The 12,617-nt window shown below is 32.6% G+C and overlaps 1 protein-coding gene across 1 annotated transcript in view; it reads right to left on the bottom strand.

Annotated features, from left to right (window-relative positions):
• The window catches only part of FMRFa (FMRFamide related propeptide), a 381,043-nt gene that overhangs the window by 236,099 nt on the left and 132,327 nt on the right, over positions 1 to 12,617 (bottom strand). The gene's annotated exons all lie outside the window — the stretch shown is intronic.

The following is a 12,617-nucleotide window of genomic DNA, read 5'->3' as shown; positions in this document are numbered from 1 at the left end:
GACACAAGAAGGCTCTTGTAGTATGGATAATTATGTAGTTCACCAGCAGCCTCAAGGGACCCATTTACTCAAATATGGGAATATTTATTCTTTTATTGTATGTGACTAAACCACCTGTATGTGGTAGGGAGTTTTTTTCTCCATTTACAAAATTTAGTTATGGTTGCCTTTGTCAATTATTATATGTAGTTACTGAAGTAAAATGTTTAATTGTTTATATATAAGGACATCACATACATTGAATTCACAAACACCTCATCATTTTTGGCTTTACAACCCTGCGCGGGTCTTGGCCTGTTCAAGAATTAGTCTCCATTCCCATCTATCTTTCGCCCTGGCTTTCCGATTTCTGACCTTTAGATTTCTCAAGTCATCTTCGACTTGAGTTTTAAATCTAGATCTTGGCCTGTCTCTCTGCATGGTTCCTACTGGTTCTTGATATAATGTCTTTGGGGGTCTTCAATGTCTATTCTTTCAAGGTGTCCTAGCCATCTTAGTGTATTAATTTTAATAGACCGGACGATGTTACATTTTTCATAGCATTCATACAACTCAAAATTGTAGCGCCTATGCCATATCCCGTTTTCTAGTACTCCTCCGTATATGTGCCTAAGTATTCTTCTTTCAAAGCGGCCTAACAGTTCTTCGTCGCTTTTTACCACAGTCCATGTCTCTGACGCGTATGTCAGGACAGGTTTAATAAGAGTTCCATATATTAGTATCTTGGTTTTTCTGCTAATTATGTGTGATGTTTAGAGCTGCTTTAGTACAAAGTAAGCTCTGTTCGCCAGGTATATTCTTCTCTTAATTTCTACGCTTACTAGATTGTTGTTATTTAGTTGTGTTTCAAGATATATAAACTCCGAGACCCCTTCGAATGTGTGTGCTTCTGTTACCAGATCTTGTGGTGCCGTTATTTGTGTGCTGTACGTGACCTTCATGTATTTTGTTTTGGATACGTTGACCTGCAGTCCCATTGTCTTCGCCAATGTTTCAAAAGCCTGTATCAAGTCTTCTTTTTTTCCGTGTTACTATGTCAATGTCATCTGCGTAGGCCAATTCTATTGATGATCGTACCTCTGGTTATTATGCCTGATTTCTCTATGGCTCTTTCTAGAGCGATGTTAAACAATAGGCACGATAGACTGTCTCCCTGACGTAATTAAGTATGTGTTTGAAAAGACTTTGACACTCTGTTTTGTACCTTGACTTTGCACTCAACTTTCGAAAGAGTTGCCTTTACCAATGTTATTAGATGCGATGGAATATCAAGTTCTGCCATGGCATTATAAAGTGCGCTTCTCTCTACACTGTCATAAACGCTTTTAAAATCTATGAAGAGGTGGTGGGTATCGAATCCATATTCATATGTCTTTTTTAAGGTTTGTTTGAAAAGGAAAATCTGATCAATTGTTAACCTTTCTTTTCGGAATCCACATTGATATTTACCTATTTTTTCCTCAGTATATACTAGTAAACGATCATAAAGTATATAAGCCAGTACTTTGTAAGCCGTATTTAAGAGGTTAATGCCTCGATAGTTGTCACATATTAGTCGATGCCCTTTCTTGTAAATAGGTATTATAATACCTACATTCCAACTGTCTGGGAGTTTTCCCTCTCTCCAAATGGATGCAACAAGTTTTATTATTAATTTTTTTAGCGCGTTTGCTCCATACTTGAACAGCTCAGGGGGTATACCATCTTCTCCAGGTAATTTGTTGTTTTTTAACCTTTTTATTGCCTTGGCAACTTCTTCTTCTGTTGGTATATTATGTTTCTCCCTCTCATCGTCTACGCCTCCACTGTGGTCATTTATGTCAGTCACTTCTCGGTTGCCTATATTTAATTTCTCAGCAAAATTCTCCGCCCATCTATCCACTATTTAATCCGGCTCACTGATAATTTCGGCTTCCTTACTTTTTATTCTGGGTTTAAATTCTTTTCTGTTGTGGTCATATTTTTATAAAATTTTCGCGCTTGGCATTGTAAATTGAGCCGTTTTAGTTCCTGTAGCTGGTTTTCTAAATGTCGTTTTTTCTTTTGTTTTAGTATCTCTTTCTCTGCTTGTCTCATCTGTTTGTACTCCACTTGATTTTGTCTTGTCCTTCTGTTTTGGAGTTTCCCATATGCCTGATTCTTTTTTTGAGTTGCCTGTGCGCATTCCGCATTATACCATTCTGTCCCCTTCCTTTCTTGTTTCTTCTTTCCTAAAACTGTTGTTGCTACTTCTTTCAGGATATTTTCTCATTCCAGTAATTATCTATATTTTCAACAGTACTACTCATTTGGTCTTCTAGTTTTTCTTTAAGTTTGTGTTCAAATTTTCTAACTATATTAGGGTTTCGTAGTCTGTCCACCTCGAATTTATCTTCTTTGCTTCCTTTACCTATTTTTGCGTTAGAGATTTGTGCCCTTAGTTTAGCCTGGACCAGGTAGTGGTCGGAGTCAATGTTTGCTCCACGTTTGGTACGTACATTCATAACATCGCTGTAATGTCTTGCGTCCACAACAAAATGGTCAATTTGATTGATTGTGTTACCGTCTGGGCTACTCAAGTGCCTTTATGTATATTTTTACGCTTAAGGCATGTGCTGCCTATCACCATATTCATTGAGGCCGCAAGATGTATTAAGCACGTTCCATTGTTGTTCGACTCGTTATGGAGGCTATATTTTCCAGTGGTGGGTAGGTAATCGTTTTCTTTTCCTATTTTGGCGTTGAAATCTCCAAGTACTATTTTTATATTATTTCTAGAACAGTTCTGTATTATTTCTTTCATTTTTTTTTTTGTAAAATTCATCCTTTTCTTCGTCTAACTTATCTTCTGTGGGTGCATGGGCATTAACTTCTGAATATTTGACAAATGTTCATGAATTTCAATGAAATCATAAACACAATTTGTTGAAATATCAGTTTGTTTATGGGTGTTTTTATGTTACTGTTTTATGTTTTGGAGATTATGTGATCATTTTTCCCACCATACTAATCTATGGTTGAGCCAAGTGTCTTCTTTCATGGGAGTGATGATTACACGGCCTTGATGTTGTGATTAAAGAGTGAAGTAATAAATTTTATGTGTTGATTGTTTTATAGTATATAAATAAGAAGCTATAAACACAAATGTTCCAAAACATTTTCGTGTGGAGGTGATCTATTTTCGATTTTGTCTTTGATTGATTCTAGGGAGTGAATGACATCTTCACGGGGGGTTTTGGAAGAGGTTTTGGGTTTCTTTTTTGGTTTATATTGGTTAGGGGTATTAAAAACGGATGAGTCGGTGGAGTCGGTTTTTGGGTTGTCTTCGTTAATTTCAGGAGGTATGTTATGTATTTTTAGCTGTTTAGAATTGACTGCATTATTAAAGGTTAATGGTGTTTCTGGTGTCGTACTATTTTCAGTGTTATTCACAGCTGGTGCTGTTGTTTTAGAAGAAAAAGATGAAGTTTTTGGATTATCTTTAGACATGTTTTGGATGAGGTCGATTTCCGTAGTATTTTCAGTCTTATTTACAGCTGGTGATGTTATACCAAGTTTTTGTAATTCTTGTTCAATTATTTCGTTTGGGATTGTAGGACATGCATTAGATATAAAAAGTCTCTATATATTTATAAGAATGAAGAAGAGCATCAACAGTGTTTTTTGAAGAGAGGTATATGCATATCCTATTGTTATCAATTTTGGAGGCAAAAAGTACATTAACTGGATCCACTAGTGATCCAACAGCTACGACGTAGTTATGGAGTTTTGTACCTTTTTTGCTGGAAATGAGTAACTGTGTTTAGTGGAGTTGTGTGTAGTATTATTGTTGTATGAAGTCATTTGATTAATTTTCTTGATCAGAAGTTGAGCCGGTCCTATGGCCGGTCCAAAAAACTGGTCAAGACCCAACTAGAATTTTTGTTATCTCTTTACGTAGGTAATATTTAAGGTTATTTTGTTGTTGTTACAAAAATAATACGAAAAGAAGTGCTACACACTTAAAATAATATTATCAGCAATAAATAATGCACTTAAATTTGTAGTAGAGGTATAAAATATTAAATTATGACCTGTTTTTACCATTTAAAATGACTATATTTCGGGAAAGCTGATAACGTGTTAGATTTGATCGCTATCAGGGCCGAACTCCCGTTATGATTTGTAAAGTCTAAAACCTTGCAAAACTTAAACAAAGGCAAACTTACAAAAAGAAGGAAGTAAGTAAAGTTGTGTTATTAAAGACTTACATAACCTTTTTTCACTAGGTTATTCAGGCAAAATTTCGTTTTACAGGCATCTTGTTTTTTGAAGTGTATTCTGCCTATGTATTCCTTAATGTTTTTTCTGTAAAAGTTAAAAAAGGTTTTTTAGGTGCATTATTTTGTTCAGCAGGTCTATTTGTATTGTTTTAATAAGTATTGTTTGTATTTTACTTTTACTTCTTCTGTTTGACATGAAAAAATTTCTTTAAAATAGGATTTATTTTTGACTCGGCTTTTTCCAATTTTATTAATGTGTTTTGTTTCAAGTATTGTATGATTTTCATTATGCATTATTTTCTATTTACTGAGAAATTAATAAAAAAAAGGATCTTCAGGTAATATTTTTTGGCTCTCTAGTATTGTAAAAATGTGTTGCTTAATGTGTGTTCAAGAGATTTTTATGTAAAAATTAAAAATAATTTTTTTTATTGACAATATTTCTACAATTTACGCAGATTGAAAACTTCTTTTTCAACAATTTACGCAGATTCTTTGGTATATAAGTATTTCAAATATAATTTTTATTTATTTAAAATGACATTTAATGTGTTTTATGCTCAGTTTAATAAAACCTTTAATTAATCGAAAAAAAAATTGTTGCATAATGCCTTCTCTTTCTCAGGTACTCAATTGTGATTAATTAAAGTCTTTGTATAATTTATAATATATTTGGTTTGGAATTACGTTTGGTACTAATTTTAGAACATGGGACATTAAGCTAATGGTAAGGTAATCTCCGCATTTTCTTGCGTTTTTCTTCTTGGGGAGATAAATAAAGATCTAAGGCAACCAGTCTTTGGGTGAAGGCGTACCTGAACTATAAATTTCGTGTAAAAGGGTACTAAGATATCAATGTGTTTTTCATCTATAATTTTTAGTTTTATGATAGGCAGCATGCCAGGTTCTCAGTGGTACTGGATGAAGCAATAAAGAAAGCCAAGAGAAGAATGAGAAAACTAACATTAGGATACTGGCAAATGAAACAGACTCAACTATCAGAGCTTCTATTTGCAGACGACATGGTTTTGATAGCAGAAAACAGAGAAGACCTACAGAACAACCTTGAAATCCTAGAAGAAGAACTGTCGAACATAAATATGAAAATAAATACAGAGAAAACAAAAACAATGATAATTTCAAATAAGAGAAAGACACACGCAATACAATTAAACGGAAAACAACTAGAACAAGTGGAACATTTTAAATACCTAGGAGCAATAATTGAATCAAACGGTAAACAAGACATGGAAATAAATGAGAGAATGGGACGAACAGGAAGCTTATTTAACACTATGAAAACAACATTTTTGGGGAAAAAAGAAATACCGGAGAAGGTAAAAACGGCAGTTGTTAAATCAGTAGTTAGACCTACAATCATCTATAATAGCGAGTCATGGACATTGACTGGGAGACAAAAATCTCGAGTCAGTGCTATGGAAATGAGGTTCCTGAGGAAAATAGCAAACAGAAAGAGGACAGACAAAATACGAAACGAAACAATCAGACAAAACCTAAAACTAGAACCAATAAACGAAAAAATAGTAGAGGGGCAACTAAGATGGTTCGGGCACGTGTGTAGAATGTCGAATGAAAGATTAACAAAACGAGTGTTTGAAACGAGAATGCAAGGGAAAAACAAACGAGGAAGACCAAGAGTTAGGTGGGTAGTCGAAATCAGAAAAGAAGTTGAGAAGAAAGGATTGACATGGGAAAGTGCACGAAATCTAACACAAGACCGGATAGCATGGAGACAACAGTGCAAATCTTAACCCCACCAGCCTTACACCTAACGGTAGAAAGGCTTAGGACTAAGTAAGTAAAGCATGCCAGGTTTAGGGCTTTTTTCACTCGTCCACTGTTCCCCACTCACCCAAAAGTGAGAACCAAAAATAGTGAGCTCGTTGTAAAAGTTATCACCTTGTAAATCTGTTGTAAAGTAATAAACAAAACACCTTAAGAAAAAAAAAGAAACTTACCTCGTAAGAAGACTAATTACTATTTAAATTGGAATAAGCCACAATTAAAGGTTAAAGTACGTTTATTGACGTTTCAGTTTCAACTTCGAAAATCGTTTTTTTGAATTCGTATTTTGAGAACGATTTTCGAAGTGGAAATTGAAACATAAATCAACGTACGTAATTACGTAAACGTAATTGTGGCTTATTCCCATTTAAATAGTAATTCCTTTAACATGCCACAAGAAAATAGCTTCAGAACAATCGTAAGAAAACACCTTAAAGTAAATTTAACAAGATTCACCTATTTTGAATTGTATCAAAACTGATCTGTTTAGGGCACACCATTTTTAGTAGACTGCACTATATGTAACATTTTTTCAACCTATACTTATTCACTTCTGTATGTGTGTCTCTTTCACTTATACTGTGTGATTCTTTTTGACCAGAAATACTATGAAATCTCCATATATATGTAGATTTAATTTAAAAAAATTATTATTTTTGAGCGTAGACATTTAATATTTATTTATATGATCCTGTCTGATAAATCCATCAATACTTCTAAATCATGACCTTACTTTATTGAAAACATTATATGTTTAATTAACATTTCAGCTTTTACATCGAAAATCGTTATATTAATGTATTTTCGCAAGTTTACATGAAAATAAAAAGAACATAAAAAGAAATATCATTTAGGTTCTTTTACCTTTACTTTGTTATTGATATTTTTGAGATATCACGCACATTTATCTAAATAAAGAGACCCTGGGGAAAGGTCCGAATTAATATATCCTTTTATGTTATCACCCGTGCGTAACAATTATGTAACATTATTCCGAATTTATTACGTCGCAATCCAGATACTAGAATTATTTTTAAAACAAAAGAAAACAAACATAGCATAATTTGGTTTAAAAAATAACAAAGGTAATAGTCCGATCAAATAAAATTACAATACATGTAAATCAAAATGTACTTCGGTAAAAGTTGGAACACATTATATATCAAACAAAGAGATAAAAACAAACATATTTTTAAGAAAGTATATGATTTATATAACGGGATCATTTTTTAAATAATGAAAAATAGGTCATTTCTGCACAAAATTTACTTTAAAAAAAAAGCTTTCATATAAGACCCACTAAATTGAATTTGACCCTTAATTTATTTAAATAATTATAAATAAAGCTTTAAAAACAAATTTGCAAAAAAATATTATTTGCAATATAAATAAGCACTATAAATATTTTATTTTGCAGTGAAAGTAGCGTTATGTTACCTATACAGGGTGTTTTAAAAAAGGTAACCCCGTCTCTAGGGTAGGTAAAAAACTGAAAAATAATTGGGGTTTGCTTAGTAAAAAATTTTTGTAACGCCATCCGTTTTCAAGATACAGGGCGTTGAAGAAAAAAAATTTTACGCATTTTTTACGATTTTGCCGAAACTACTGGCAACATTGTAATGAAATTTTATACGAATATGTTTTGGAAGCTGATACATCCCATGAATTTGTTTTTATATCTGATTCATGAAAGTTATATTAGTCAATATAACTTTTTTAAGAGTATAATTATTAATCAAAATTTCAAGTAAACTTAAACATCATTCAATTTTACACAAAAAAGGTACTCTTGGTAAAACTCCATACTGTGTATCGTTTTCGGAATATTTTGATTTGAAAATTATGAAGTAATAATTGATGCTGGTATAAAATAGTTAGTAATCAAACAAAACTCACAAGAAGAAAATTAAATTAATGACTAAGAACATAAAATAAAATTCAATTACAGTAACTGTTCAAAATGCCCTCCGTTTTCGCAAATACACAAGTCTATTCTTTTTTCTAAAGATTCCATTAACCTTCTAAACGGTAGGGGATCAGCTATGATGTCATTAAATTGACGTTGAATTCTTTCTTCCAATTCTTTGCGTGAATTTACCTCTGTAGCATAGACTTTTTCCTTAATATACGACCAAACTGCGTAATCCAAAGGGATAAAATCGCATGACCGAGGAGGCCAATGAATCGGATCTTCTGCACCTCTACCAATCCATCGATTCGGAAAATGATAACTCAACCAATTACGACACCTTCTATCAAAGTGTAGTGGAGCTCCATCGTGCATAAAAAATAAAGATCTTAGCTCGTTTGGTGTTAAATCTTCTAATATCTCGAATAAGGAATTGTTTAAAAAATCAAGATACATATCATGATTTAAATTTCCAGGTAGAATATGATAACCTATTAATTTGTTACCTAAAGTTGCTGCCCAAACATTAACTTTAAATGAGTGTTGGTAATGTGATACCCTTTTGACTCGTGGATTCTCATCACACCAGTAGTGTGCATTATGGGAGTTAAACATACCTTGTCGGGTAAAGGTGGCCTCGTCCGTAAAAAGAATGCATTTTAAAAAATTGGATTGTGAGCTGTCCTTTGTTGCAATGTTTCACCAAAATCCACTCTAACCGGTAGATCATCTGGCAAGAGCTCTTGGACTTGTCTGTAATGATAAGGATGTAATTGCTGTTCTTTCAGTTTCCGCCAAGTACTTGAAAAAGAAGTATTTGTTTGTCTTGCTATATTCCTTACGCTAACTGTTGGATATTGATCAAGTAAATTTAAAATATTATTTTCTTTATTAATTGTTCTTGTTGTTCTTGGTCTATCAGAATTTATTTTATTTGGTCTCACATTCCCAGTTTCTCGACAACGTCGTTCAATGGCTCTAAATGTTTTTTTACTTGGTAAGTTTCTTCTAGGAAATTTTTCTGCATAACGTGTTACAGCTGCACTAGAACATCCTAAACATTCGCCTAAGGTTAATAACATGTCAGTGTATTCAACATTTGAGTACATTTTGATTTGATTTTACAAATAACAAGTAATTATTGTTGATTTATCGTCATAACAATTAATAAATGTCAGATTTCCATGGCACACTTGGAGAAAATAGAGGTATACCTATTAGAACTTTATCATTACTACCAGCATCAATTATTACTTCATAATTTTAAAATCAAAATATTCCGAAAACAGTACACAGTATCGAGTTTTACCAAGAGTACCTTTTTGTGTAAAATTGAATGGTGTTTAAGTTTACTTGAAATTTTGATTAATAATTATACTCTTAAAAAGTTATTTTGACTAATACTTAGTACGATCCGTGTAACTAGCGCCCTCTATGAGAATCAGATATAAAAACAAATTCATGGGATGTATCAGCTTCCAAAACATATTCATATAAAATTTCATTACAATGTTGCCAGTAGTTTCGGCAAAATCGTAAAAAATGCGTAAAATTTTTTTTCTTCAAACGCCCTGTATCTTGAAAACGGATGGCGTTACAAAAATTTTTTACTAAGCAAACCCCAATTATTTTTCAGTCTTTTACCTACCCTAGAGACGGGGTTACCTTTTTTTGAAACACCCTGTATAAAGCAAAGAAAATAGTTAAAAATTTAATATCATGGTACTTATGTACCAGGGATATTAAATGTTTATGCCCAGGAGGTGACAATGTTACAAACACACAAAATGTTTGTAAGCCGTCCGAGGGCATATACATCTATTAATACCCGTGGTGCATACAAACTTTTATGTCATACTAGTTCGTTATTGCATCTACAAATAAATATGTTCTAAAAAATCCGAAAATTTGATTTAATTTTGACAATATATTTACTATAAAGTATATTGTCAAACTACTATCTATAGTAGATAGTAGACGGACATCGGACCATAGAATGTCTACTATCTTATAGTAGATATTCTATCGTCCGTATTATGTTGCTACGCTACGTAAATGCTGTCAAACGTGTCAACTCAAATTTAAAAAAAGCAAAAAAAGCAACGCAAAAGTTTCTACCACATAAGTCGAGAGATGCCTATGACAAGGAATATGAAAAATTACACACTGAATGACAGAACACATTAGTGAAACTGTATGCTTTGTCGATCTTGCCGAAACATTTTCTTCGAGTTCCCTGTGGTCCAAATATTCAATGGTAAAAATCGTAAATAAGAATATTAACATTGCCAATTTCCATAAATTGACCGAATATTTAAAGCAACGCTCGAAAGGCTACCAGCCAAAAAAGTCTAGAGTCTTGCGTAGAGAAAATGTTTTAAAATTTATTCACGAAGCATCAAACGAAATATTTTTAATGAACAAAGTAACATTAATATTAGGTATATATGGTGGTTGTCGACGACCAGAACTTGTGAATATTTTGGTTACTCACGTAGAAGATAGAAAATCAGCTTTCTTCGTAAACGTACCAGCGACAAAAACCGATAAACAGCGTGTTTTTACAATTATTGAGGAAGATGAACTGAAGAGTTTAAAGTTAGTACTGGATTACACGTCTTTACGACCCCGTGGTTCTTCAGAAAAATGGCTTTTTTTGACCTACAGACAAGGTAGTTATACTGTACAGCCAGGTGAAAAGAACACGTTTGGAAAAATCCCGTCCACCATTGCAAAATATCTGGGTTTGAGCAGTCCTGAGAAGTACACAGGTCATTGCCTGCGTCGGACTTCGGCAACCCTTCTGGCAGAAGCTGGAGCCAGTATCACCACGTTGAAGCGCCATGGTGGATGGAAGAGTACGTCGGTTGTTGAAAGATATTTAGAGAACAGCATATCTTCAAAGAATGAGGTTTCAAGAATGCTAGCAAGCATACCTTCTGGATCCGGCGTTTCTTTACAGAAACTTGACACCCAAGCTATGAAACATGAGTCAACGTTTATTGCGGGTAATCTAAATATCACCGGATCCTTTCAGAATTGCCAGTTTTATGTGGATTCTAAATAATGTTTTGAAATGTTGTTAAATAAAGATGTTTCTAATAAGTAGACTAAGGCAAATATGCAAATTGCATATTTTGCATATAATCCATAAAAAATGCAAAAATGTCAAATTTGCATATTTTTATAAAAGTTAGCATAAAGTGCATATAATTTGAAAATTTGGTGTTAACTATATATTTTTATATCCAAACTTAAGGATAGCATGAAAATGCCATGATTTAATTTTGCAAACTAATAAAAGACAGAAAGTTATAATTTTGTCACGTTTTGTCCTAAAAATTAAGGGTTTCTGTTTGCCAGTTTATGTCTCTAGGTAAAAATTTTCATTTTGGCGGTCAGTTTCACTTGTTTTCACTTTTGCTGTAAAATTGGAGGCGTACACAACGTGTATTTCTAATTGTAAATAATTATTGTGCTTTGAAAATGCCGAAAATAAGCAATGTTTCAACTTGGATACAAAGAGCTTACAAAGAGCTATCTATGGATATGGATAAAGTTTATTGCTCATGTTGTGGCAAAACCGTAAGTACATACATATTATTTTTTATTTTATTTTAAAAATTTACACGGTGGTACAAACAAAGATTTTAAAATTGGAGATTATGTTTAAGAAAAGTACCGACACAAGGCTAGTTCGCAATAAATAGATGTATTTTTTCTTTTTTCAAGTATTTTTTAAACTCCGTGCGATAAAAAATAGGATACCTATTTAAAATTCAAATCATTCAATAGTCTACTGAAAGGTCGCTAACATTTGTTTTCTAACAATAGCATAGTTTGCTTTAATTTTGCTAAAAACAGAAACATATCATATATTGGACTTAATTAATTAAGTGTTTTTAATTTATGCTCACAGTATTTTTCCTTTAAATATAAACAGAAAGGACCAAGAGCCTCTTGTAAATATTTGGAGGTTCTTCCTTCTTGCACAGTAATTTCTTGACATTTTCAAAATTACTACACCGAATTTTATTTGATTTAATTTAAATATTTTAATTGTTATGCAAAAACGGTTTATTTTTAATTTATTTCTACAATACAGATTTTAAAAATACAACAACTATAGAATATTTACATTTTTTTTAGATTTCATCTGAAACAAAATTTCAAATAGATAAACATGTCAGAACCGCGAAACATTTAGCTAAAAAGTAAAAACCACATCCGGTGAAAAATATCAACCTTCAGTGTCCAAGAGCTTTCAGTCAAGTTCCAAAAAACAAACCGAACAAGAAACTTTTAACGAAGACTTGTATCGTGCATTAGTATCTTCTAATATACCGCTTTCAAAATTATCTAATGAAAACTTTAGTTCTTTTTTAAAAATAAATTGCAAACAAAACATTCCCAGTAAACGAACTCTAAAGAAAAATAATGTCAATTTGTTATACTCATCAATTATCCACAAGGTAAAAGCCGAAATAGGTAATAATTACTTTTACATATGTGTGGACGAGATCACTGACTCGTTAGGAAGATACAATGTGCACTTATTGATTGGTGTACTTAGCGATGAAACCTTTCCTAAATCGTATTTAATTTCCTGTAAGCTAGTGGAAAAAACCAACGCTCTGACAATATCACGGTTTCTACAAGAA

The sequence above is a fragment of the Diabrotica undecimpunctata genome, chromosome 3 (assembly GCF_040954645.1).
Source record: "Diabrotica undecimpunctata isolate CICGRU chromosome 3, icDiaUnde3, whole genome shotgun sequence".
In the NCBI taxonomy this organism is placed as follows: domain Eukaryota; kingdom Metazoa; phylum Arthropoda; class Insecta; order Coleoptera; family Chrysomelidae; genus Diabrotica; species Diabrotica undecimpunctata.
The sequence above is the reverse complement of the archived record's forward strand: the minus strand, read 5'-3'. Positions and strand labels throughout refer to the sequence as shown.